The sequence below is a fragment of the Chlorocebus sabaeus genome, chromosome 25 (genome assembly GCF_047675955.1).
Source record: "Chlorocebus sabaeus isolate Y175 chromosome 25, mChlSab1.0.hap1, whole genome shotgun sequence".
In the NCBI taxonomy this organism is placed as follows: domain Eukaryota; kingdom Metazoa; phylum Chordata; class Mammalia; order Primates; family Cercopithecidae; genus Chlorocebus; species Chlorocebus sabaeus.
The window spans coordinates 80,139,298-80,161,656 of NC_132928.1; the positions used below are offsets into that span (position 1 = coordinate 80,139,298).

At 43.0% G+C, this 22,359-nt stretch overlaps 1 protein-coding gene and 1 long non-coding RNA gene across 7 annotated transcripts in view; one reads left to right on the forward strand and one right to left on the reverse strand.

Moving 5' to 3' along the window:
• Positions 1-14,212, forward strand: part of LOC119619682 (uncharacterized) — a 28,536-nt gene extending 14,324 nt beyond the window's left edge. Inside the window, exons 3-8 of one of the 4 annotated variants that reach the window (XR_012091154.1) lie at positions 3,003-3,592; positions 3,978-4,105; positions 5,808-5,937; positions 7,684-7,819; positions 10,210-10,359; positions 13,587-14,212. This is a non-coding gene — a long non-coding RNA (uncharacterized lncRNA). The remainder of the gene's footprint in view (positions 1-3,002; positions 3,593-3,977; positions 4,106-5,807; positions 5,938-7,683; positions 7,820-10,209; positions 10,360-13,586) is intronic. The other 3 variants (XR_012091155.1, XR_012091156.1, XR_005236211.2) reach the window with 3 other exon arrangements.
• PLD5 (phospholipase D family member 5) overlaps positions 1-22,359 on the reverse strand; it is a 422,420-nt gene that overhangs the window by 93,788 nt on the left and 306,273 nt on the right. The window lies entirely within an intron of this gene.

Consider the following 22,359-nt stretch of genomic DNA (forward strand, 5'->3'; position numbering starts at 1 on the left):
TCTATTGGATAGCCCTGCTGTAGAGAACATTAAATAGCCTCTGCCTCCGGAGCCCAACACTAGTCTTGAAGCAGCTCCAATGTGCCACTGACTGCTTTGTAAAAATGTCTCTTCAATGTCCTTTTTTTTTTTTTTTTTTTTTTTAAGACAGTGTCTCGCTCTGTCACCAGGCTGGACTGCAGTGGCAAGATCTCTGCTCACTGCAACCTCCGCCTCCCAGGTTCAAGTGATTCTCCTGCCTCAGCCTCCTGAGTAGCTGGGACTACAGGCGTGCACCACCACGCCTAGCTAATTTTTGTATTTTTAGTAGAGACGGGGTTTCACCATGTTGGCCAAGATGGTCTCAATCTCTTGACCTCATGATCTGCCTGCCTCAACCTCCCAAAGTGCTGGGAAAATATTTCTTTCACTAAGTCAAAAATCTTCAATGGTTCTCCACTGTAGAAAAGATAAACCTCAAACTTTTTAGCATCCCAGGCCATCCAGTCTACACAATCTTCTTTGCCAATGTATGTATAGTTGCTTCCCTAAAGACAGAGCACAAAAGTATTTGCTGTTTGATTAATGATGATTCTGATCCATATTTTAAAGGGAGAAGTCAATTGGCCTTGCCTGACATCTGCCTCTCCTCTCATGCAGTTGTTCCCCGCACATCTGGAAGCCCTGCAGCTCTGGGAGCTAATGAATCCTCTCCCAGTGGCAAATAACTCACAATTGCTCTGTCACTCAGGTTAAACTTAACAAGTGAAACTTTCTGATACTTGGCCATCGGTATCCCTAAGAAACCAAATACATTTTTGTTTGTTTGTTTCTCCAGAGGCATTCTCCAAATTGGTGTGAGTTTTAAGTGTTTTTGAAAAATTGTTGACTTTTAAAACTATTCTGAGATTATTTATACCTAACCTGTATCTCTGTCTCTATCTGTATCATCTCCAGGGCTTATTCCCGACCTTTCCTTGCACCCCTTGATTACATGTCATCTTCACTTTGTGATGGTCTTTGTTCCCAAATTCTCAAATACATTCAAGGGCAAATAGAAAGCCAGCTATAGCACTGGCAGGGCGAAGTGGCTCACGCTTGTAATCCCAGCACCGTGGGAGGCCGAGGCAGGTGGATCACTTGACATCAGGAGTTCAAGATCAGCCTGGCCAACATGGTGAAACCCCATCTCTACTAAAAATACAAAAATTAGCCAGGTGTGGTGGTGGGCGCCTGAAATCCCAGCTACTTGGGAGGCTGAGGCACAGGAATCACTTGAACTCGTGCCACTGCACTCCAGTCTGGGCGACAGAGCGAGACTCTGTCTCTGAAAAATAAAAAAAAATAGAAAAGCCAATCGTAGTACCATCTAAAGAAAAGGAATGGTGGAGGTCTAAGTTCATGTTACTGTAACTTAAACAACAGCAAAAGGAAAGTGGAATATTCATATAATTTCCACTAACTCCATCCCTAACTCAAGTATTCATTTCAAAACATAATTTGTAATCTTCCCTTAATAAAGCTCTTACTCAAAATTATGAGCCTGTTAACATGTTATTTGCGTGTTTGGTTTATCTTAATCTTGCTTTATTTTGAAGTATGATTTCTCCCACAGGCTTCTGAGGATGAGTTCAGACCCACCAGTTCTAGAACAAATATATATATTTTAAAATTTTAGTAAGTATGGCTGGTGATACATGGTAGTATGCTTTGCTTTACTGTAGTTTGAGTATCTTGTTAAGACATCATTCCTTGTTAAATATTTGTAATGTTATCAAACGACTGTCAAATATTATCAAATGGGCTGTCTCTCAACTGGCCCAGTATAATCAAATCATCCCAGCCCCACATGGCTACCATCATGTATAATGCTTTATTTGTCAAATGCAATGAGAACCCACCACAGGTCATGGTGCTTCCAAAAAGAGGAAATAAAGAGAGTAAGGGGAAAGCAATGATCAGTACATCAGACTAGCTGGACTCTAAGGCAGAGGTTCTCACATTTTCTTGGATCACAGCACCCTTAGTGTCTCAATTATTGTTTCATGGACTCCCTAAGCCAAAAGAAACACCTAAGAGTTTGATTTTTTTTATGTAGTTAGGTCCAAATGACTTCATATTTATTTCTATCCTAACAATTTCGTAGCTGTTTGAAAAAAGTTGTACACATAAAATATATTTTTCATTCCCAAATACTCACAATTACTCACTAATGGGATGTGTGGACCTGTTCAGCACTGCACAGCTTTTCAAACCTTGGAATCAGATTGGAAATTGCTTCATTTCTTGTTCTACGAAGAATTTTGCCTAACCCCTGTTTTCTGTTACAGCAAACACCAAAATCCTAGTTTCACCATGAACACTGATATTATTAACTGCTTCAAAATAATAGCTTCTGTGGTGACCAGAGCAACAAATTTCACTAGGTTTGCCTTGAAAATTTGAAATATCCACAGCACCTACATGAATTTGCTGCGGTGCCCCAGGCTCTACCTCACTGCAGTTGGAAACCATAACTCTCAGGTGTTCTCTTTTTTTACACTTATTTTTATTTTTTGACATGGAGTCTCGCTCTGTCACCCAAGCTGGAGTGCAGCGGTGTGATCTTGGCTCACTGCAATCTCCGCCTCCTGGATTCAAGCAATTCTTGTGCCTCAGCCTTCTGAGTAGCTGGGGTTACAGGCGCCCACCACAATGCCTGGTTAATTTTTGTAGTTTTAGTAGAGACTGGGTTTCACCCTGTTGGCCAGGCTGGTCTCGAACTCCTGTCCTCAAGTGATCCACCCGCCTCAGCCTCCCAAAGTGCTGGGATTACAGTGTGAGCTACTGTGCCCAACCTCAGTTGTCTTCTGACTCTGAGAAGTTAAGATGCAACTGACTTTTAAACTTGAAGCTTGCAATTCCTTCCTCTCCACTTTTGGGACTCACTGCACTATGAGAGAAAAACAAGAGCATCAGAAATCCAGGGGACGGTGGATGGAAGGGCAGTAAGCATTTGAAGTACTTTGCTGTTTTTCCTGTAGGGGAGGACAAATGGATTCCTGAGGTGCAGGGCAATCAACAGATGAGATCCAAGAGTCAGAACCCTGGAATGGACCACCCGAACTTTCCCATGGAGCCCCAGGACTTCTTCCCCCAGTTCCTGCTGTTTCTCCTCCTCCCTGTAGCAGGCTTCTTAAAGCAGGTAGTTTGACCTGCTCAGCAGCACACTGCATAAAACAGTGCCGGAAGACTTGAGCAGTGGCGACTTACCAAGACAGCTGGCTGCCTATGTTTACGGCGTTTGGAATCCACCGGGAGCACATACATTTGCCACAGTGTGTTCCTGAAATGAATGAGGCCGTCTCCCAACTGGCCTCATATAATCAACGCAGCCCAGCCCCACATGGCTACTCCGATGAATAATACTCTGTTTGCCAAATGCAACGGGAACCTACCACAGACCAGGGTGCTTCCAACAACAACAAAATGATGAGACACTAAAGACAGTAAGGGAGGAAGAGGCTGGGTATAAGCACTTATCAATACATCAGACTGCAAACTCCTAGAGTGGAATTATTAGGTGCATATATTGGGAGCATGATGACCAGGAATATTAATAAAGCTGTGAATAGTATGTATTCATAATTTTGATTTGGGGAAGAGGGCAAAAAAATAACTGTAGCTAGTTTTAGATGTCCATAAACAAAATTCTCTATTAATTTCCGATAAGACAAGAGGCATGACAACACAGCACCACAAGCCTTGCCTAGGGTAGAGAGAGATTGTAGAAGGGAAACTGTTTGTTAGAGAATCATACTCATAATCCCCTTAAGAGTCTCTTAATTCCCCTCATTAGAGCTTTCATGGGTCTCCCTTTTCATTTTCTAACATCTTACACTGGCTACATCATTGAAACAGAATGAAAAGAATAAACCTCTCTGCTCTTTTTTTTTTTTAAGGTTGGCATTTTAAATTTGACATGAGACTCTCTTACTGTATATTTTTTTCTTGGACAGGATGAAAAAGCCTCACAGCTTGTGGTGTTGACAGCATTCTAGAAGACCCTACACCCCTGTGGCTTCTTGATGGCTATTGTGGAGCCAGCATCTGTCAGCACAAACTCAGAGTGATTATCCAGAAATAGGTACTTGGCAACAATCCCAGTTCATTACCCAAGTCCTAGCCCAGAGTGTGGAGGAAAAGAGATACCATCAATTTCTTGGCAGTTATCCCATGATGGATCATTCAAATATTTTTAATAAAATATCAATTCAATTTTAATACATTAGTTGCTTGTATACTATGGGCTATAGACACTATTCTGAATTCTGTAAGGAATGAATATATATATATATATATATTTTTTGAGACGGAGTCTCAGTCTGTCACCCAGGCGGGAGTGCAGTGGTACGATCTCAGCTCACTGCAACCTCCACCTCCCGGTTTCAAGCAATTCTCCTGCCTCAGCCTCCCGAGTAGCCGGGATTACAAGTGTCTGCCACCACGCCCAGCTAGTTTTTGTATTTTTAGTAGAGACAGGGTTTCACCACGTTGGCCAGGCTGGTCTTGAACTCCTGACCTCAAGTGATCCACCCACCTTGGCTTCCCAAAGTGCTGGGATTACAGGCGTGAGCCACCGTGCCTGACCTGGCCTGTAAGGAGTATCTTTTAAAAAAAGATTCTATGAAAAAAGATAGTCATGGCCTTCCCAAAAAATGTTGAGGAATGAAAAACTATGCAATTAAAGAGCAAAATAGAGGTAAATGAGAAAGATACTGTATTTCAAGAATTTTCAAGAGAAAAAAAACTAGTGATTGACAAGCTATTAGTCTCCTCTATATTTTCACATTCAATTTAATGTAACCTTCACAAAAGCCCCATAAGATAGTATAGTACAATCAACAACTTTGCAGATGAAGAAACTGAGGTTTTCAGAGAATGCAGTTTAGTCATGGACACAAAGGAATTTGAACTCATGGTTTTCTAACTCTAAGATCTATCCTATTTCCACATATACCTGAGGTAAATAAGCAAACAAACATCTCATCCACTTATTAAAATGATGGCTTTAAGGAGGAGGTAACATTCATCGTGAGATAGGTAGCTTCTTAAATTTTCAATTTTTCACTGATAAAAAAGTAATACATGCATATTATCCTAGCATCAGAGGAGATTAAAATCAAATCTGAAATTAATCTTACAGGCATATCCACTATGGCAAACTCTGTCCATTGGTTGATCCAGCATCTGGCCACAACCCCTTCTCTCCAGCCAGAGATGGCCAGGTGGCAGCCAGTGAGATGTAAGAGAAGTGCCTAGAGGACCCTTCCATTCCTAAATAGAGACAAAGTCTTAGCAGGAAAAATTGCTGCGTCCTCTCCCTTTTGTACTATTGTCCTTCTCACTGCTTGCTACCTGGAACACAGATAAGAGACCTATAGGTTTTCAGCCACCTTTTGACCATGAGGCAACCAACATGAGGATAAAGGCAGAAAGACCCAAGGTCCTTGGTCTTTTCTTTGAGTCATCATAGCAGCCCTGAGCTGTTTACCCACGGACTTCCTGTTGCATAAAACATGCAAACTGATATATTTAAGCCAGTGTTCATTTTTGTTGTGGGCACCTGTGCATATTCATAACTGATATATGCACTATGAATATGCATATATTAATATACAAATATATAAATAAATATATGCAGACAGAATTTTGCAACTTGCTTTTTTCATTAAATATTTCTGGAAGGCGTATTTAATGCCTGCATCACATTTCATGAAGTACACGTAGAATAATTTTACCGTTCTATTGTTAGATTCATAGGCTGTTCCCTTTTCTTTCCTTTTTAGCCATTATAAATAAATCTCCAGACATGCGCCACTGTTTAAATCTCTGAGCATGTAATGGGTAGAAATGTCACCAGGCTGTATGAGAGGGGAAAGCATTCCATGTATGTGAGTATGGGCAAAGACCTAAGAGGTGAGATATGAATCTTGCCCAGAAAATAGGTAGAAATGTTATTTTGCTGGTGTATAGGGCCATAAAAGTTACCGTTAGAAATACAGATAGGAGTGAAACTGAGGAGAACTTTGAATGTCAGGCTGAAGAGAGTCACTAGAGGTTTCTGCGTGCTAGAGAGGTATGAGAAATTGAGGAACATGAATCTTTGTGTGGAGTTCATGATTAATGACAACAAGGAGGGACTAGAAGCAGACAGACATCACTAGGGGTGAATCAGTCCCAGGGCAGAGCACTCCCTAGGACACATATAAGTGGAAGGAAGACTAAAATTATGGGATGCAAAGTGAGAACTAAATACTCATCAGTTAGAAATCAACTGGATCACAGAACGGGAAGAGGGAGGGAGGGAGAGAAAAGTTAAAGATGGCTACACTTTTGAGATGAAGTGGCTGAAGAACAAAGAGTCAACTCACATCAGTAGTTAATTAGGGAAGAAGCTATGAGGATGGGGGAAAGGGAGAAATTGCAGCCATGTTATTTTTAAGACAGAGATAAGGCTTCCCCATGGTGTGTGCAGAAGGTAGAAGTTTGTGTTTGCAAATCAAATATCGAGTTGGGAAAAAACTTGGGCACAGAGACACTTAATATATAGGACATCATGGCACAGAGATAAGATTTGCAGTGGAGGCACTGGTGTGATGGTTCAGGTAAAATCGAAAGGAAAGAGAAGACCGAAACAGAACCTAGAAAGCAGCTGCAGTTAGGAGAACTCCTGTACACTGCTGGCCACAGCTGGGTGGTCCCAGAGGATGATGACTGATGGAAACCTGCAGAATGCAATCGCTTAAAGGCAACTATGGTTCACAGTGTAAATAGTATTTCGCTATTTTGAGAACTTGTTTGGAGTTTCTAGTAGGGGAGTGCAGCTACTCATACACCCTTGAATGAAGAACAGTCCTTCTCTATTGCAGAAGGTCGTCCTCTTCAATCGAGTGTGCATTAGCTATCTTGATATGCTGTTGTAGAAGTACGTCGTAATTCACACAGATTGAAGGTACCAATTTCGATTATGAAAAGTTGCAAACTAACTACTCTTTTGCAACTCTCAAGCACATGGAAACTGGTTGTAGAGTATTTCCAAATGGACATCTTGGCTAGGGAACTAGAATTACAAGTTTTAAACAAACAATGAAAAAGAGACACTGGTTAGATTGTCAAATGAAAGAGAAGTGTCCTTTAAAATCAAAAGCATTAATCTGCAACAGTGAAAAGAGAAGGGAGCATCACTGGTTTGACATAGTCTGTGGTAAGCAGGTAGCAAAGGGCAAAGGACAGAGCATGTGGCTTTAGAATTTTAGGGCTCTGGGCCAGGCACGGTGGCTCATGCCTGTAATCCCAGCACTTTGGGAGGCCAAGGCAGGTGAATCACAGGGTCAGGAGTTCCAGACCAGCTTGGCCAACATGGTGAAACCTCATCTCTACTAAAAATACAAAAAATTAACTGGGCATAGTGGTGGGCACCTGTAATCCCAGTTACTTGGGAGGCTGAGGCAGGAGAATTGCTTGAACCCAGTAGGTGGAGGTTGCAGTGAGATGAGATCACACCACTGCACTGCAGCCTGGGTGACAAAGTGAGACACCATCTCTAAAAAAAAAAAAAAAAGAAAAAAAAGGGATTTTAGAGCTCTGTCCAGGCTGGACTGGGGTGTTCATCTGTCAGTCAGCAAGTATTTATTGAAAATCTTCCATGCATCACTATTCTAGATACATGGGGCTATACTATTGAACAAGAAAGAGAAAGTCACTGTCTTCAAGGAATTTTCTGGAAGAGAAAGACAAGCAATAAACAACTGCACCAGCTAATCTCAGGCACAGACACACACTGAGAGGATAAAATTAGGTAATGTGGCAGAGAGTGACCGGGTGGACAAGCTGGGGGGAGGTCACTGCAGACTGCTCTGAGGGGGCGGCACTGAGCACAGGCTAAATGATGGAACATATGGGAGAAGAACTATGCCAGCAGGAGGAATGGGCAATGCCAGGCCCCAAAAAGGGGGACAAGCTTGGCATGTTCAAGGACCAGAAAGAAGGTCAGTGCCTCAGGAACACAGTGAATGAGGGGGAATGTGGAGGAGGCTGAGGTCAAAGAGACAGCTCGAGAGCAGAGCTGCAGGAATGGAGTATATTGTGAAGATTCAACTCAAACTCAAATGTCACCCCTCTGCAGAGCTCTCCGTGCTCTCCCCAGGCAGCCTCGGCATCTCCTCCTTTACTTAGTGAAGGATGTTCACTAAGGTCCTTTTTTTTTTTTTTTTTTTTTGAGACGGAATCTCGTTCTGTCGCCCAGGCTGGAGTGCAGTGGTGATGCTGGCTCACTGCAAGCTCCGCCTCCTGGGTTCATGCCATTCTCTTGCCTCAGCCTCCTGAGTAGCTGGGACTGCAGGCACCCACCACCATGCCCGGCTAATTTTTTGTATTTTTAGTAGAGAAGGGGTTTCACCGTGTTAGCCAGGATGTTCTCCATCTCCTGACCTCATGATCTTCCCGCCTTGGCCTCCCAAAGTTCTGGGATTACAGGCGTGAGCCACTGCGCCCAGCTCATTACAGGACTCTTTATGGACGAGGCACTCTTCAAGGATGTGACCATGATGTATTATTCGTGCTAGTAGGAAGCAGAGTCCTCCACATCACAAACACTCATTCAACAGACAGACACTCAATGGAAACTGCCAGTTATTTATTTAAACAATTAAGGACCAGTGCAGTGGCTCACAGCTGTAATCCCAGCACTTTGGGCGGCCGAGGTAGGAGTTGGAGATCAGGCTGGGCAACATGGTGAAATCCTCTCTTAAAAAAAAATAAAAAAAATACAAAAACCCAGAAAAAAACCTACACAAGATGGCTATTTATGTCTATTGTTACAGAATCCAGAGGAAGCTTTAGTCCAAGGAAGTTAAACATCAATTGTGTTAGTAGCTTAGAAACAAGACAATCATGCACTGTGTTCTCTGTTGGATTTTCAGGGGTTAATCAGAGGCAGCTCTGAGAAATGCTTTGGATCTTGTTTCGCTTGTAATCTGTGATCTGCCAGAGGAGATGAAAAGGGGACAAGTGACATAATCAATGAGGAAATACAGGGACAACACGCTGGTATAGAATGTACCAGCAATAATGAAATTAACACCCAAAATGCAAAAGGAGGCACCTTCTGAAAGGCTTTAATCAGTCATGGATCCCTGGAAAATCCCCAAGCCCAAATAAACTATGGAATTTTAGTTTTTTTCCCTTTGAGGATCTGTAAACATTCAACGTACCTGCTTTTTCCAGTTAGGAGTAGGAAAATAAAATGTAGTTTTAGAAACTACATTATGTTATTTAGAAACTATAGTTTTGAGAAAGTTGAGAGTGTATCTAGAAGAAGGTATTTAAAAGAAGGAAAGAGGGCCAGGCACAGCAGCTCACACCTGTAATTCCAGCATTTTGGAAGGCAGAGGTGGCGGATCACTTGAGGTCAGGAGTTTGAGACCAGCCTGGCCAACATGGCGAAACCCCATCTCTACTATAAATACAAAAATTAGCCAGATGTGTTGGTGCATGCCTGTAATCCCAGCTACTCAGGAGGCTGAGGCAGGAGAATCGCTTGAACCCAGGAGGTGGAGGTTGCAGTGAGCCAAGATTGTGCCACTGCACTCCAGCCTGGGTGATGGAGTGAGATGCTGTCTCAAAAAAAAAAAAAAAAAAAAGGGAAAGAGGAAAAATATCTGCAGAAAAAGGAACAAATCCAGATATGAGCAGAAGGAAAAGAAGAGAGAACAGGTGGAGGGCAGATTAGGACAGAAAGAACGCTAGACATAAGAATATAACCCAAATCAACAGACAGGAGAAAATGCAGACAGGATTTCACAAAAGAAGAGGGAGAAAGAGTAACTGAGAGGGAAACAGAGGTGCAGAGTGAGTGAAGAGGGAAGGAGGGGGTACAGACTAGGGCAAAATAGGAGGAGGGTGGTTGTGGGGTCGTGGGTGATAGAGCCAGTGGTGAAAGAAAGCAGAAAGAGTGAGAGAGAAAAGAGACTCACTCTCTCCAGCACCTTCCTAGAAACAACTGACTGGCTTGGGTACTGCCAGGCAGGCAGACAGCAGGTGCATAACCAGTATGGCTGTGTCCGGTCAGGCAGTTGTCTACCTCCGTGAATGAGCCTCAGCTTTATAAGCTAACACAGGTCTCACCTTTGAGCTTCAAGCTTGTACATTTAACTGCCTAGTTGACGTTGCCTCTTAAATTTCTTGTAGGTATCCTTCTAATTAAAATATCTGACCCTGTCCCCATCAGCCACTTTCCTCATTTGGGACATCACCAACCATCCTGCAATGCTGCCCATGTTTCTGTTTCTCCAGCCCAAGAATGGAGTTTCAGTAGGTCCTTCAGATGCTGCCTCAAAGGTAGGTTGCAAACCCCTCCTCTTTCCTTACGTCCACTTGTCACCATGCTGGCGGGAGTCTCCTTTCTGGTCATGCCTCATTCCCATTCTTGTCCCCTTCTCCATGTAGAGGCCAGAGTGATCTTACCTGTGCTTAGATATTTCTTAACTCTAATTTAAACCCTTCGTTGCACTTCCAATAAAAGCTCCAAGAAGAATGGCTTCAGGGAGAAAAATAAAACAAATCCTTGCTGTGTCTTATCACAGCATGTTTGGGGGAAAAAAACATTTTCCTCCAGAGCACTTTACCTCAAAAAAGTAGGAAAGGATTCCTAAGAAACTAGGCAAATGAGAAAGGGTGGTAGTTTTAACTCTATAGCATGTAACACAGACAGGACAGCTGGTGGAAGAGAAAACGTGATTAGGTGGGTTTCCTCGAGTACTGAAGATGTTGAAGTTCTAGAGCAGAAAGAAGGGGATGAGATGCAGGCCACACGACTGCAAGGAGGTAAAATAATTTAGAAGAGGGAATGCTTGGCGTCTCTTCCTGCCCCTTTGGCCTACTGTATTGGTCCTAGTAACATTGGTCTTTTCTGAGGTAAGCCAAGCTGGAAAAGTTCTCTGGGCCTTCTGCAAGACACTTATTCTTCTTGGAATTCTCTCTCTGCCCCCGCCCCCCAATACCCCTCCTCGCTCATAACTGAGACTTTCCATTTTTTGGGTCTTAGTACCACGTCCTCAGAGAGATCTCCAACCACTGAAGTTGAAATTGATCCCTACCTCCTTTATCACGACACCCTGTTTATTCTATTCTATGTAGTCCATCTATCACTGAACTTATTTTATTTCCTTATTTTTCTTATAGTCTGACTCTCCCTTCAAACTGAATGTTCACTGAAGGCAGGAGCTATATTTTATTATTGTTCTCGTTTGATCTCCAATGTCTGGCATAATATAGATGAAATGAGTGAGTGAGTCACTGAAGATAACAGAGAGAAAAGTAAAAATAATTTTTTCACTGCTTCTCTTTTCTGGAAATTCTCATAAAAATATCACATTATTTAGGGAGAGACTTCTTTTTGGCTAGGTGCTTAGCGTGGTGAGAGAAAAGGTGAAGATTTAGGGTGGCTTCAGAGAGTGCAATAAAGTCCCATGGAGGAGGGTGGCCATGCACAGAGCAACCTCTCCACGGAGGGGTTCCCCTTGCCAAGGGCACACAGCAGGGGCTGCTACTTCACAGTTTAACTACTTCTGGCATTGAGACAAAAGGAGGCATTTGTCTTGGTCATTCCTTGTAGACCATGTTTGATCATCAGAACAAGAGGTCATTATTCTCAGGGCCATTCATTAGGGTGTGTGAAGAATATCAGGTTCATTCTCCATAGACTGGAGCAGTTGCCTTGGTTTAGCCACATCTTAGCACATGTCCTTGGGCTGTCCATTCAGTGTTGCTGGATCTCAGCTTCAAATCTGTGACCCCAGGAGTCATAATGGCCCCTGTTTCCTTCAAGGGTTATGGGAGGATCAGATAAATTGATGCAAAAGTAAATGTTTTATAAACTAAGTGGAGACAATTGACAGGCATGATTACCCTTCCAAAGTCTTCATTGTCAGGATATATGCTGTAAAACTATTTCACCTACATTTTATCTTCCAAGGGGCTAACAAGCTGTGGAGTCACTTAGAAAAAACAAAACACATCCCTTGAATATTTAACCAAAAATAGCTCCTTGACCCGTCTGTGGTGAATTCTGGCCTTGGGGATAGAAGGCCACTGTCCCCATGGGCAATCTAGGTATGGCAGAAGCAGGGGGAAACGCAAGCTTCCCTACCTGCCTGGTGTCACCAACCCAAGGGGTTGCCCTGGCAATGCCTCGTCCCAGACATTAGGGTTCTCATATTTCTGTTTTCTGATGTGATGGGCAAGTGATACTCCCAAGTTTTTAGGTATATATTGTCATTATTTTGCTAGGGCCTATAAGTATGTGTGTTCTAGGGAACACTTCTACACTGCTGGTGGGAATGTAAACTAGTACAACCACTATGGAAAACAGTGTGGAGATTCCTTAAAGAACTAAAATTAGAACTGCCATTGGATCCAGCAATCCCACTACCGGGTATCTACCCAGAGGAAAAGAAGTCATTATATGAAAAAGATACTTGCACATGCATGTTTATAGCAGCACTGTTCACAATTGCAAAATCATGGAACCAACCCAAATGCCCATCAATCAATGAGAATAAAGAAACTGTGAAATATCTATCTATCTATCTATCTATCTATCTATCTATCTATCTATCTATCTATCTATCTATCTATCTATGATGGCATACTACTCAGCCACAAAACAGAATGCATTAACAGCATTCACAGCAACCTGGATGGGATTGGAGATTATTATTCTAAGTGAAGTAACTCAGGAATGGAAAACCAGACATCATGTATTCTCACTCATAAGTGGGAGCTAAACTATGAGGATGCAAAGGCATAAGAATGACACAATAGACTTTGGGGACTCAGGAGGAAAGGGCGGGAAGGGGGTGAGGGACAAAAGACTACAACTTGGGTTCAGTGTATACTGCTCGGGTGATGGGTGCACCAAAATCTCACAAATCGCCACTAAAGAATTTACTCGTGTAACCAAACACCACCTGTTCCCCAAAGACCTATGGAAATAAAAAATAAAAAATAAAAAAAAAAACAGAGATAATAAGGGAAAAAAGTATCTGTGTTCTAGAACTTGGATCAACAATGGAAGGGTTGGAGGCAGATTTGGGATCAATGTTGAGAAAGACTTTTCTAATAAAAAGAGAAACTCAGCAAAAAACTGCTGAGGCAGAAGTGAGCCACCGTCACCTAAATGTCCTGCAGGGGCTGGCCGTGGCACAAGGCACTTCCTGGAGAGTTCCGCATCGGGAGCACTACTGTTTCTGTCCTTTACCACCTCTGAGAATTCTATGTGGGGTTTCTGGTCTCAGAGCGTAAAGAGAGCAGAGCTCCCCAAAATGCATTTCTTTCCCTCAGAAAATGTCCCAAGGCCTTACCTACCTGTTCTTTTGTTTCTCCTACTTGGATGCTTATATTTTAACTGATGAAACATTCTTCTCTTTAACAATCTCGCTTTTTTTTTCTTAGGTCTAGATGTAAATGCCAGGTGACACAGACAGCCTGACAATACTGACTAAAAATAACTTGAAAATAAAAACACTTAAGGCTGCCTTAAACATGGCATTTTCCATCTGTTTTAGATGCAGTGTCTGAGGCTGTCTGGCAGGCAATTTCAGAGTGAGAGAAGGATCGAAGGCCAACTCCTCAGCCACCGCCATGGCGGTGTGTCTCTACATTTCAGGAAGTCTTCCATCTGAGGACCTCTACCCCACAGGGGAATAACAGGAATTCAAAAAAATCTGCCTTCATCTCTCTCTCCAAGAAAAATGCCTCTGAGATCACTGAATGTGAAATAAAGGGAAGACTCATCATGTTGTAAATCCTACCCTTTGCTCAAGGATTTAAGTTTAGAAATTGATAAATAAGGATTCAAAGGTAAGAGTTAACTCATGTCAACTCAAAGATGATTGAAACCCAAGTGACCGAGGTGAGGGGCTAAAGAGAAGAGGGGTTGTGAACGTCTGTCTTACGTGAGGGGGATGGACAGAAATAAATTCAGTGAGAACCAGGCAGGCTTTGAGGTGGAGAATAAGATGCTATAGGTTGTGAAAATGGTCTGAGCTATTTTTGTTGTTGTTATTGGTTTGGTTTGGGGTGAGGATTGGCAAAAGGCAAAAATGTTATCTAGACAGATGCAAGTGGATTAAAGTGAATTTGACTTTCATATTTAAAAAACAACAGCTAGAAGGCAAATAAAACCTTTGAATTTTCATTAACCTGAAAATGTAGTGTCTGTGTTTATACATAGTGAAAGTACTGCAGGAATTCCCAGGGAATCTTGCCCTCACACGCTGTCAGTGCATCATAGCGGGTTGGGAGTAGTGCCCTGTGGGGAAGGTGGAATCATCCCAACTCCATTTTACAACTGATGCCCTGCAGGTGCAGGCTCGGATCAGCATTACTGTGGCACTTATTATTTAGGGGCTCAAGACATCAGAAAGGTATTTCATGATGGGCCCTCTATGTACAGGATCAGGCCCTAAATATTTCTCATTGCAAGTATAGTTCTATCATGGTGTCTAACACACACACACACAATGTATATACACACATATATAAATGCATACACATGTACATATAAATGTACGCACACATATATACTAAGTGCTTATTATGCTATACACAATATATTGAATTACAGTTAAGTGACTCTTCAAATATAGCTATATTTAAATGTATGTGTTCACTGTACACTTACAAAGAAGTACATTTAAGCAATGTGATGTCTCTAGAGTAGAAATAGGAAGTCCTCCTTTGCCCTAACTCTGCTCCCTCTTCCAGAGGTGATCACTGTGAACGGTTTGGTGTGTATTTTCCAGACTCTTTTCTGCCCACATCTGTATACATGCACATCTGTGTGCTCCTACATATTTGGGGGCTTTGTTTACAGAAATGGGATGATGTATACCTCTCCAAGTATTATTATTTTTTAGAGACGGGGACTCGCTACTTTTCCCAGGCTGGACTCAAACTCCTGGGCTCAAGTGACCCTCCCACCTCAGTCGACTGAGTAAGTGCCGCCTCCCAAGTAGGAGGCATGTGGGCTGATGCTAACCCCTTGATTCAGTCTTGGGCTTCTTTCAGAGGACATGGGACAACGAGGAACCCAGGCCGAGGCCAGGTAATGAGCCAGCCTGGGGCAGCTCAGCCAGCCCAGGAGGGCCCTGTCTTCCTCCCCTTCCTTACCGCCACTGGACTGACTTCAAGAACTCACCCTCGCCCCGCCCTATTTCTGCAGGACTTCCTACATGGTTGCCTTATTCCAGTCTCAGCCTTTTCAATCCATTTCCTGACAGCTGTCTCCTTTCTGACTAAAACCTTTCAGAGGTTTTCCATGAACTTCAAGGCTAAGTCCATGCTTCTCTGCACGACACCCAAGCCCCGCAATGTCCCTGTCTTCTCTCTCCACTCATGGTTGGCCTTGTATGTTGCAGCCACACAGGTGACTGACTGCCTTTTCTCTGAACCACAAACCACTTCAGCTCTGTGCAAAGGAAAACCTTTCTCCAACCAGCTCCTCTCCATGAATCCTTCCAGCTTCAGCTATCACTTCCTGTAAAAAACCACCTGTGCCTTTCCTCTGATCTGAATGAATTACACACTTTTGTTTTGTTTGTTTTGTTTTTGAGACAGAGTCTTGCTCTGTCCCCCATGCTGGAGTGCAATGACGCAATCTCGGTTCACTGCAACCTCCACCTCTCAGGTTCAAGCAATTATCCCGCCTTGGCCTCCCAAGTAGCTGGGATTACAGGTACCTGCCATTATGCCCGGCTAATTTTTGTATTTTTGCAGAGACGGAGTTTTGCCATGTTGGCCAGGCTGGTCTCGAACTCCTGACCTCATGTGATCTGCCCGCCTCGGTCCTGGGATTATAGGTAATTACACACTTATTAAATTGTATTATATATATATATCTATTTTTACCTGCTTATGTTCTTAGTAATGTGAGCTCTTGAAGGAAAACACCTTCGACCTCACTGTACCCCTACTGCTGTCAGTGGAACCTGGCACAAAGCAGAGACTAAACAAATCCTTGCTGAATGAATGAATAAATGAATGAACCAATGGAAATAATAGGGAAATGATACTTGTAGCAGGGAAATGGCACTAGTTTGCAGCAGGCCAAGTGTGTTTTAGAGATGTTCCCTGCTGAAATCTCTTGGCAAATTGGCAAATAAAAATGGTAAGTGTTTGACTTCTGAGAATAACATCAGGATAATTTTATAAGAAGGCAGAGTCTAGTCTATAAATTTGGAAGTAAAAATAAGCAATTTACATCAGTAGTGTGCGTTAAATGACATGAAATGCTTTTGCAGCTTTCAAAGTCCTGAAACTCTCACAGAACCAGAGACAATGTGACTTCTGCAGTAGAAGTAACTCCCCAGTGACCAGTCCTTCCAACTGAAATTGGTTTATTTGCTATAAAAATTGCTGATCAGAGTAAAATCTTTAGCTCTTTGGGTTTGTGCATTAAATTAGAACAAAACAAAAAAAAATTCTGCTTTCTAATTAGAGAGAGGGACTTACCCCAGACCTGTGCTAAAAAGATTGCCACTAGTCACAGGTCACTATTGAGTCCTTGAAATGTGGCATGTCTGAATTGAGATGTGCTGTGAGCGTCAGGTAACCACTAGATTCTGAAAAGTCCTTAGCAAAGAAAAAAAAAAAAAAAAGGTAAAATATCTCATTATTGTTATTATTTTGAGATGCAGTTTCTCTCGTTGCCCAGGCTGAAGTGCAATGGCGCAATCTCAGCTCACCGCAACCTCCACCTCCCGGGTTCAAGCGATTCTCCTGCCTCAGCCTCCCAAGTAGCTGGGATTACAGGCACGTGCCACCACGCCCAGGTAATTTTGTAATTTTAGTACAGACGGGATTTCTCCATGTTGGTCAGGCTGGTCTCGGACTCCCGATCTCAGGTGATCTGCCTGCCTCGGCCTCCCAAAGTGCTGGGATTACAGGCATGAGCCACCATACCCGGCCTCATTGTCGTTTTGTATTGATGATATGTTAAAATGGTATTCAGAATATACTGAATTACATAAAATATTGTGAAAATTAATTTTCCCTGTTTCTTTTTGTATTTTTATGTGGCAGTGGAGAAATTTTAGGTTATATATGTGGCTCACATTCATGGTCTAGGCTTATGTCTATTGGACAGCACTGCTTTATTTTTTTAAATGCTATTATTTTTAAAATTTGTATATATTTATGGGGTTTTTGAGACAGAGTCTCGCTCTGTCACCCAGGCCGGAGTGCAGTGGCTTAATCTTGGCTCACTGCAACCTCTGCCTCCCAGGTTCAAGTGATTCTTCTGCCTCAGCCTCTTGAGTAGCTAGGATTATGGGCGCCCGCCACCACGCCCAGCTAATTTTTGTATTTTTAGAAGAGATGGTGTTTCACCATGTTGGCCAGGCTGGTCTTGAACACCTGGCCCTAAGTGATCTGCCTGCCTCGGCCTCCCAAAGGTTTGGGATTACAGGTGTGAGCCATGATGCCCAGCCAGTACAAGTACAATTTTGCTACACTGATTTATTGCACTGTGGTGAAATCACAGCCTTCAGTGTATCCACTGAAGGAACATGCAGTGTACCCACCAAGCAACCACCCACCCTTCACCTCCCAGCCCTCCAAGTCGCCACTGTCCATCATTCTGCACTCCGCCTCCAGTGGACACATTATTTGCCTCCCACTTATGAGTGAGAACATGCAGTATTTGTCTACCTGTGTCTGAGTTGTTTCACTTAAGATAATGGCCTTTGGTTCCATCCATGTTGCTGCAAAAGACATGATTTCATTCTTTTTTTTTTTTTTCACAGATGAATAGTATTTCATCATGTATATATACACCACATTTTCTTTATCCAGTCCTTCACTGATGGATACTTAAGCAGATGCCATATCTTGGCTGTTATGAATACTGCTGGAGTGCTACCTGAGAGATGCAAATTGCCCAGAGCTAAGAGTTTACTGCTCTGCAGACGAAACCTTTAGGCCGTTTTGATTAACCACTCTCTAAAACGTTTAAGCACATTTCTTTTGTCCTGAACTGGAAGCAATGAGTAAATGAACTTTTCCTTTTTCCTAGAGGGAAAGTCATAGTCATGCTGAAGGTGGGGGCCACTGGAGCTTGCTGCGAGGCATGAGGGGCTGGCTCATGCTTGTTGGTACAGGAATACCTGAATTCCAGAATTCCTGTGTTGATTTCAATGGTCAGTGTGTTTATTCCTGCTTTGTGGACAGCTCTCACTTGTCTGCGCATGTTTTTTTCTCTGACTTGTGACTTCTTATCAGCCGTGAGCTTGGAAACTAATTCAATCTGTGGTGAGTCTAAGAATAAAAAGATCTTGAATAAGGCCCTAGGAGTCTGCTCCGGTGAGTAAAAGGCAGTAGCTTTGAGACGTCTTGGCTGTGCAAGGTCTTTTTGCATATTTTTTGGTTCTTGGTTGAATTCCAGTTAAAGAAGGCCCTCAGCTATGGAAGCTCTAGATTTCTGGGGTACTGCTGTATATGTGGGATGTTACTATGTATCTGTATCACTGATTCAACCAATTATTAAGTAAGAGAAACAGTGTGGTACAGGCAAAAAAAAAAAAAAGTGTTGCATAAACCAGAAGTTTGAGTGCAAGTCCTAACTGTGGTGTTAACTGATGGAATAATTCCAGAACATTCTTCAGTTAGCACCTTGGAGACAGTCTCCTGATCTGTGAAACGAGGCTTCTGAAGCCTGTCCTGCATCTCACACAGGGCTGCAGTGAAGATTAAATGAATCAGGGTTCATGGAAAATTTCTAAAAAGTACAAAGCTCTTACTAAAAAGTATGAGTTTATAACCATGTTATGTGCATGTTTGGTTTATCGTAATCTTGCTTTATTATGAAATACGATTTCTCCCACAGGCTACTGAGGATGAATTCAGAGCCACCAGTTCTAAAACAAATATGTCTAACACCTCAGGCAATTCAGAAGTGGATGACTATTTTCAGGCAGTTCTTGCAGTCCAAATATGGTACATTTAACTTTGACTAAACAACATAGAAATAATTTAGCATTTGGTGGGTAGGGGTTAAGAAGGTCATGTTGGCTGGGTGCGGTGGCTCACGCCTGTAATCCCAGCACTTTGGGAGGCCGAGACGGGCGGATCACGAGGTCAGGAGATCGAGACCACCCTGGCTAACACGGTGAAACCCTCTCTCTACTAAAAATACAAAAAAAAATTAGCCGGGCGCGGTGGCGGGTGCCTGTAGTCCCAGCCACATGGGAGGCTGAGGCAGGAGAATGGCGTGAACCCAGGAGACGGAGCTTGCAGTGAGTAGAGATCACGCCACTGCCCTCCAGCCTGGGCGACAAAGGGAGACTCTGTCTCAAAAAAAAAAAAAAAAAAAGAAGGCCATGTTAAAACGGGGCAAGCAATGGGGCTAAATTTCTATACACAGTTTGCTGAGGGAATTAAAGCTCCAGAAGAGGTTTTTAAAAATATGACAGAATTGGTGTTGGTGAATTCCACAATAAAGGACTGAAGTGACGGCTAATTACAATAATAGATGCTTGAGCTGTAACACTTGACGTATGCAGAATGATTTATGGGTGTAAGAGTAATATTCTTGCAAGTCATTTGAAGACAAACATTCCAATTTTTTCCAATTAAAACATGAAAGCCAAGAAGTAACAAAAATAGGGCCACAAAATCACCTAAGTGAATCTTTGTTAATATAGTTGTTAAAATAAATGCATTTCCTAGGTCTGATGGAGACTCAAGGAAATCTAGTGAAACATTTTATTTATTTATCATTTATTTGTTATTTATTTATTTACAGATGGGGTCTCGCTCTGTTACCCAGGCTAGCATGCCACGGTGCCCTCAAAACTCACTGCAGCCTCAAACTTCTGGGTCCAAGTGATTCTCTTACCTCAGCCTCCTGAATAGCAGTGAAACAATTTTAATAAACTTTTATTAAAGAAAACAAAATCTGTATGTGTATTCAATAAGTTTTGCCAATTAGAATTTCACTTCAATATTATTTTGAAAACTTCCATGGCTTAAAGTGGTATTTTGTTGTATTATTTTCCTAATAAGTAGTATATTCTCTACCATTTTCAGGGCAATGTCAGAAATGGTACCCAAATTGATGGGGACTAGATTTGGTGGGAGTTCACTGGTCACTACACCCAACATAAAAAGTGGGTGTGTGGCCAGGCACAGTGGCTCATGCCTGTAATCCCAGCACTTTGGGACGCCAAGGCAGGTGGATCACTTGAGGTCAGGAGTTCAAGACCAGCCTGGCCAACATGGTGAAACCCCATCTCCACGAAAAATACAAAAACTAGCCAGGCATGGTAGCACACACCTATAATCCTAGCTATTCGGGAGGCTGAGGCAGGAGAATCACTTGAACCCAGGAGGTGGAGGTTGCAGTGAGCTGAGATTGTGCCATTGTACCCAAGCCTGGGTGACAGTAAGAGTCTGTATCAAAAAAAAAAAAAAGAGTATGGTGTGTGGTCAGGTCCTTGGGTGTGTGGTTCCTAAGTAAAGTGGGGAAGTAGAGGGCTTCCCTGACATGTGCTGAGGATTAATAATAATAATAATAATCATGGTGATGATGATGTTAGCTCACGTTTATTGAGCTTACAATGTGTAAGCTTTGATGAAGAAACCACAGCTACTTTAAGTCTTGCCATCTTTCCTGCCCTTAAACATACAGCCTTGTCTTGCCAGACCACTTTCAGCCCTAGAACAGTTCCTCCAATGAATCCCCGGGAGGGGACCATCCATCCCCTGCCTGTGACAGGGAGCTAACTCGAGAGAGGCTGGATGGCTGTCCATCACTGGGTGGCTTTAGGGTCAGAAAATTCTTGCTTCTACTGATGTAAATCCTTTCTCCTGTAATTTCCATTATTTGATTCCAGTTTTATGATACGGCTTTCAGATTTATATGGCTACCGAACACACTCTACTTTGTGCATTCATGCATTCATTTAATAAAAATTTTTAAAGCATCTAGTAAATGTGAGGCACTGAATTAGGTATGGGGATTTCATGTAATTAATCCACAGTCAGGTGACGCCCTATCCTGGCTCTTAATACAGGCCTCCGACACCAGGCTGAGATTCTGAAACCCCTGTGGGGATGCAGGTGGGGCTGCCAGGTGTGAGAGGGGGTCTTTGTTTACCCCTGAGAGACTAAATATACAAATGGAAAATTAGCTGGATCATATATAAAAGTAGAACTTTGACCCACAACCTGCAGCAACTAGCTCAGAAAGCCAACCGACGATCTGCAGCAATGACTCCAGAAAGCCAAACAACCACCCGTACAGCAACTGGCGCCAAACGAGCAGGACTTGATTAATAACTGCCAGCTTGCTTCATTTTTGCCCACCCGCCCCTGCCACCCACGACCCGCTTCCAATTGAGGACCAATTAGAGAAGCCAAATATGCTCCCATCACCAATCACGTCGGATTCCTCACTTCTGGTTAGCCCGCCTACAGCTGCCCCAGCCCACAGCCTCCAGTGAGGGTGCACCTGAAACCTTCCTTCCTGTTTTTCCAATATGAAGCTTTTCCATTCCTCTGCCTGCCTTTGAATCTCTGCCAAACTCAAGCAATGGCAGCTGACTGCCTTGGTAGAGCAAGCTCCGAATATATAGCTGATATAATTTGGATGTCCATTCCCTCCAGATCTCATGTTGAAACGTAATCCCCGTTGTTGGGGGAGGAGCCTCGTGGGAGGTGTTTGGGTCATGGAGGGGGATCCCTCATGAGTGGCTTAGCGCCATCCCCTTGGTGAAAACTGAGTTCTCGGTTCATGCAAGATCTGATTGTTTAAAAGAGTGCAGCACTTCCTTCACCTTGCCATTGATATGCCTGCTTCCGCTTCACCTTCTGCCAGGACTGTAAACTCCCTGAGGCCCTCACCAGAAGCAGACGCCAGCACCACACTTCCTACACAGCCTGCCAAAATGTGAGCCCATTAAACCTCTTTTCTTTATAAATTACCCTGTCTTGGATCCTTTAAAGCAATGCACAAATTGACTAGCACAATTGCCTTTGCTTATTCTCCTCTAAGTGGTCTTCATTTATTTTCACACTTCCCTTCAATTTCTTTTTGCAATCATAGGTCTGTTTAACTCATGAAATCTCTTTAAGTCTTGTTGCTAAAATACAAAGTTTTAGGCCGGGCATGGTGGCTCATGCCTGTAATCCCAGCACTTTGGGAGGCCGAGGCGGGCAGGCCACGAGGTCAGGAGATGCAGGCCATCCTGGCTAACACAGTGAAACCCCATCTCTACTAAAAATACAAAAATTAGCCGGGTGTGGTGGTAGGCAGCTGCAGTCCCAGCTACTGGGGAGGCT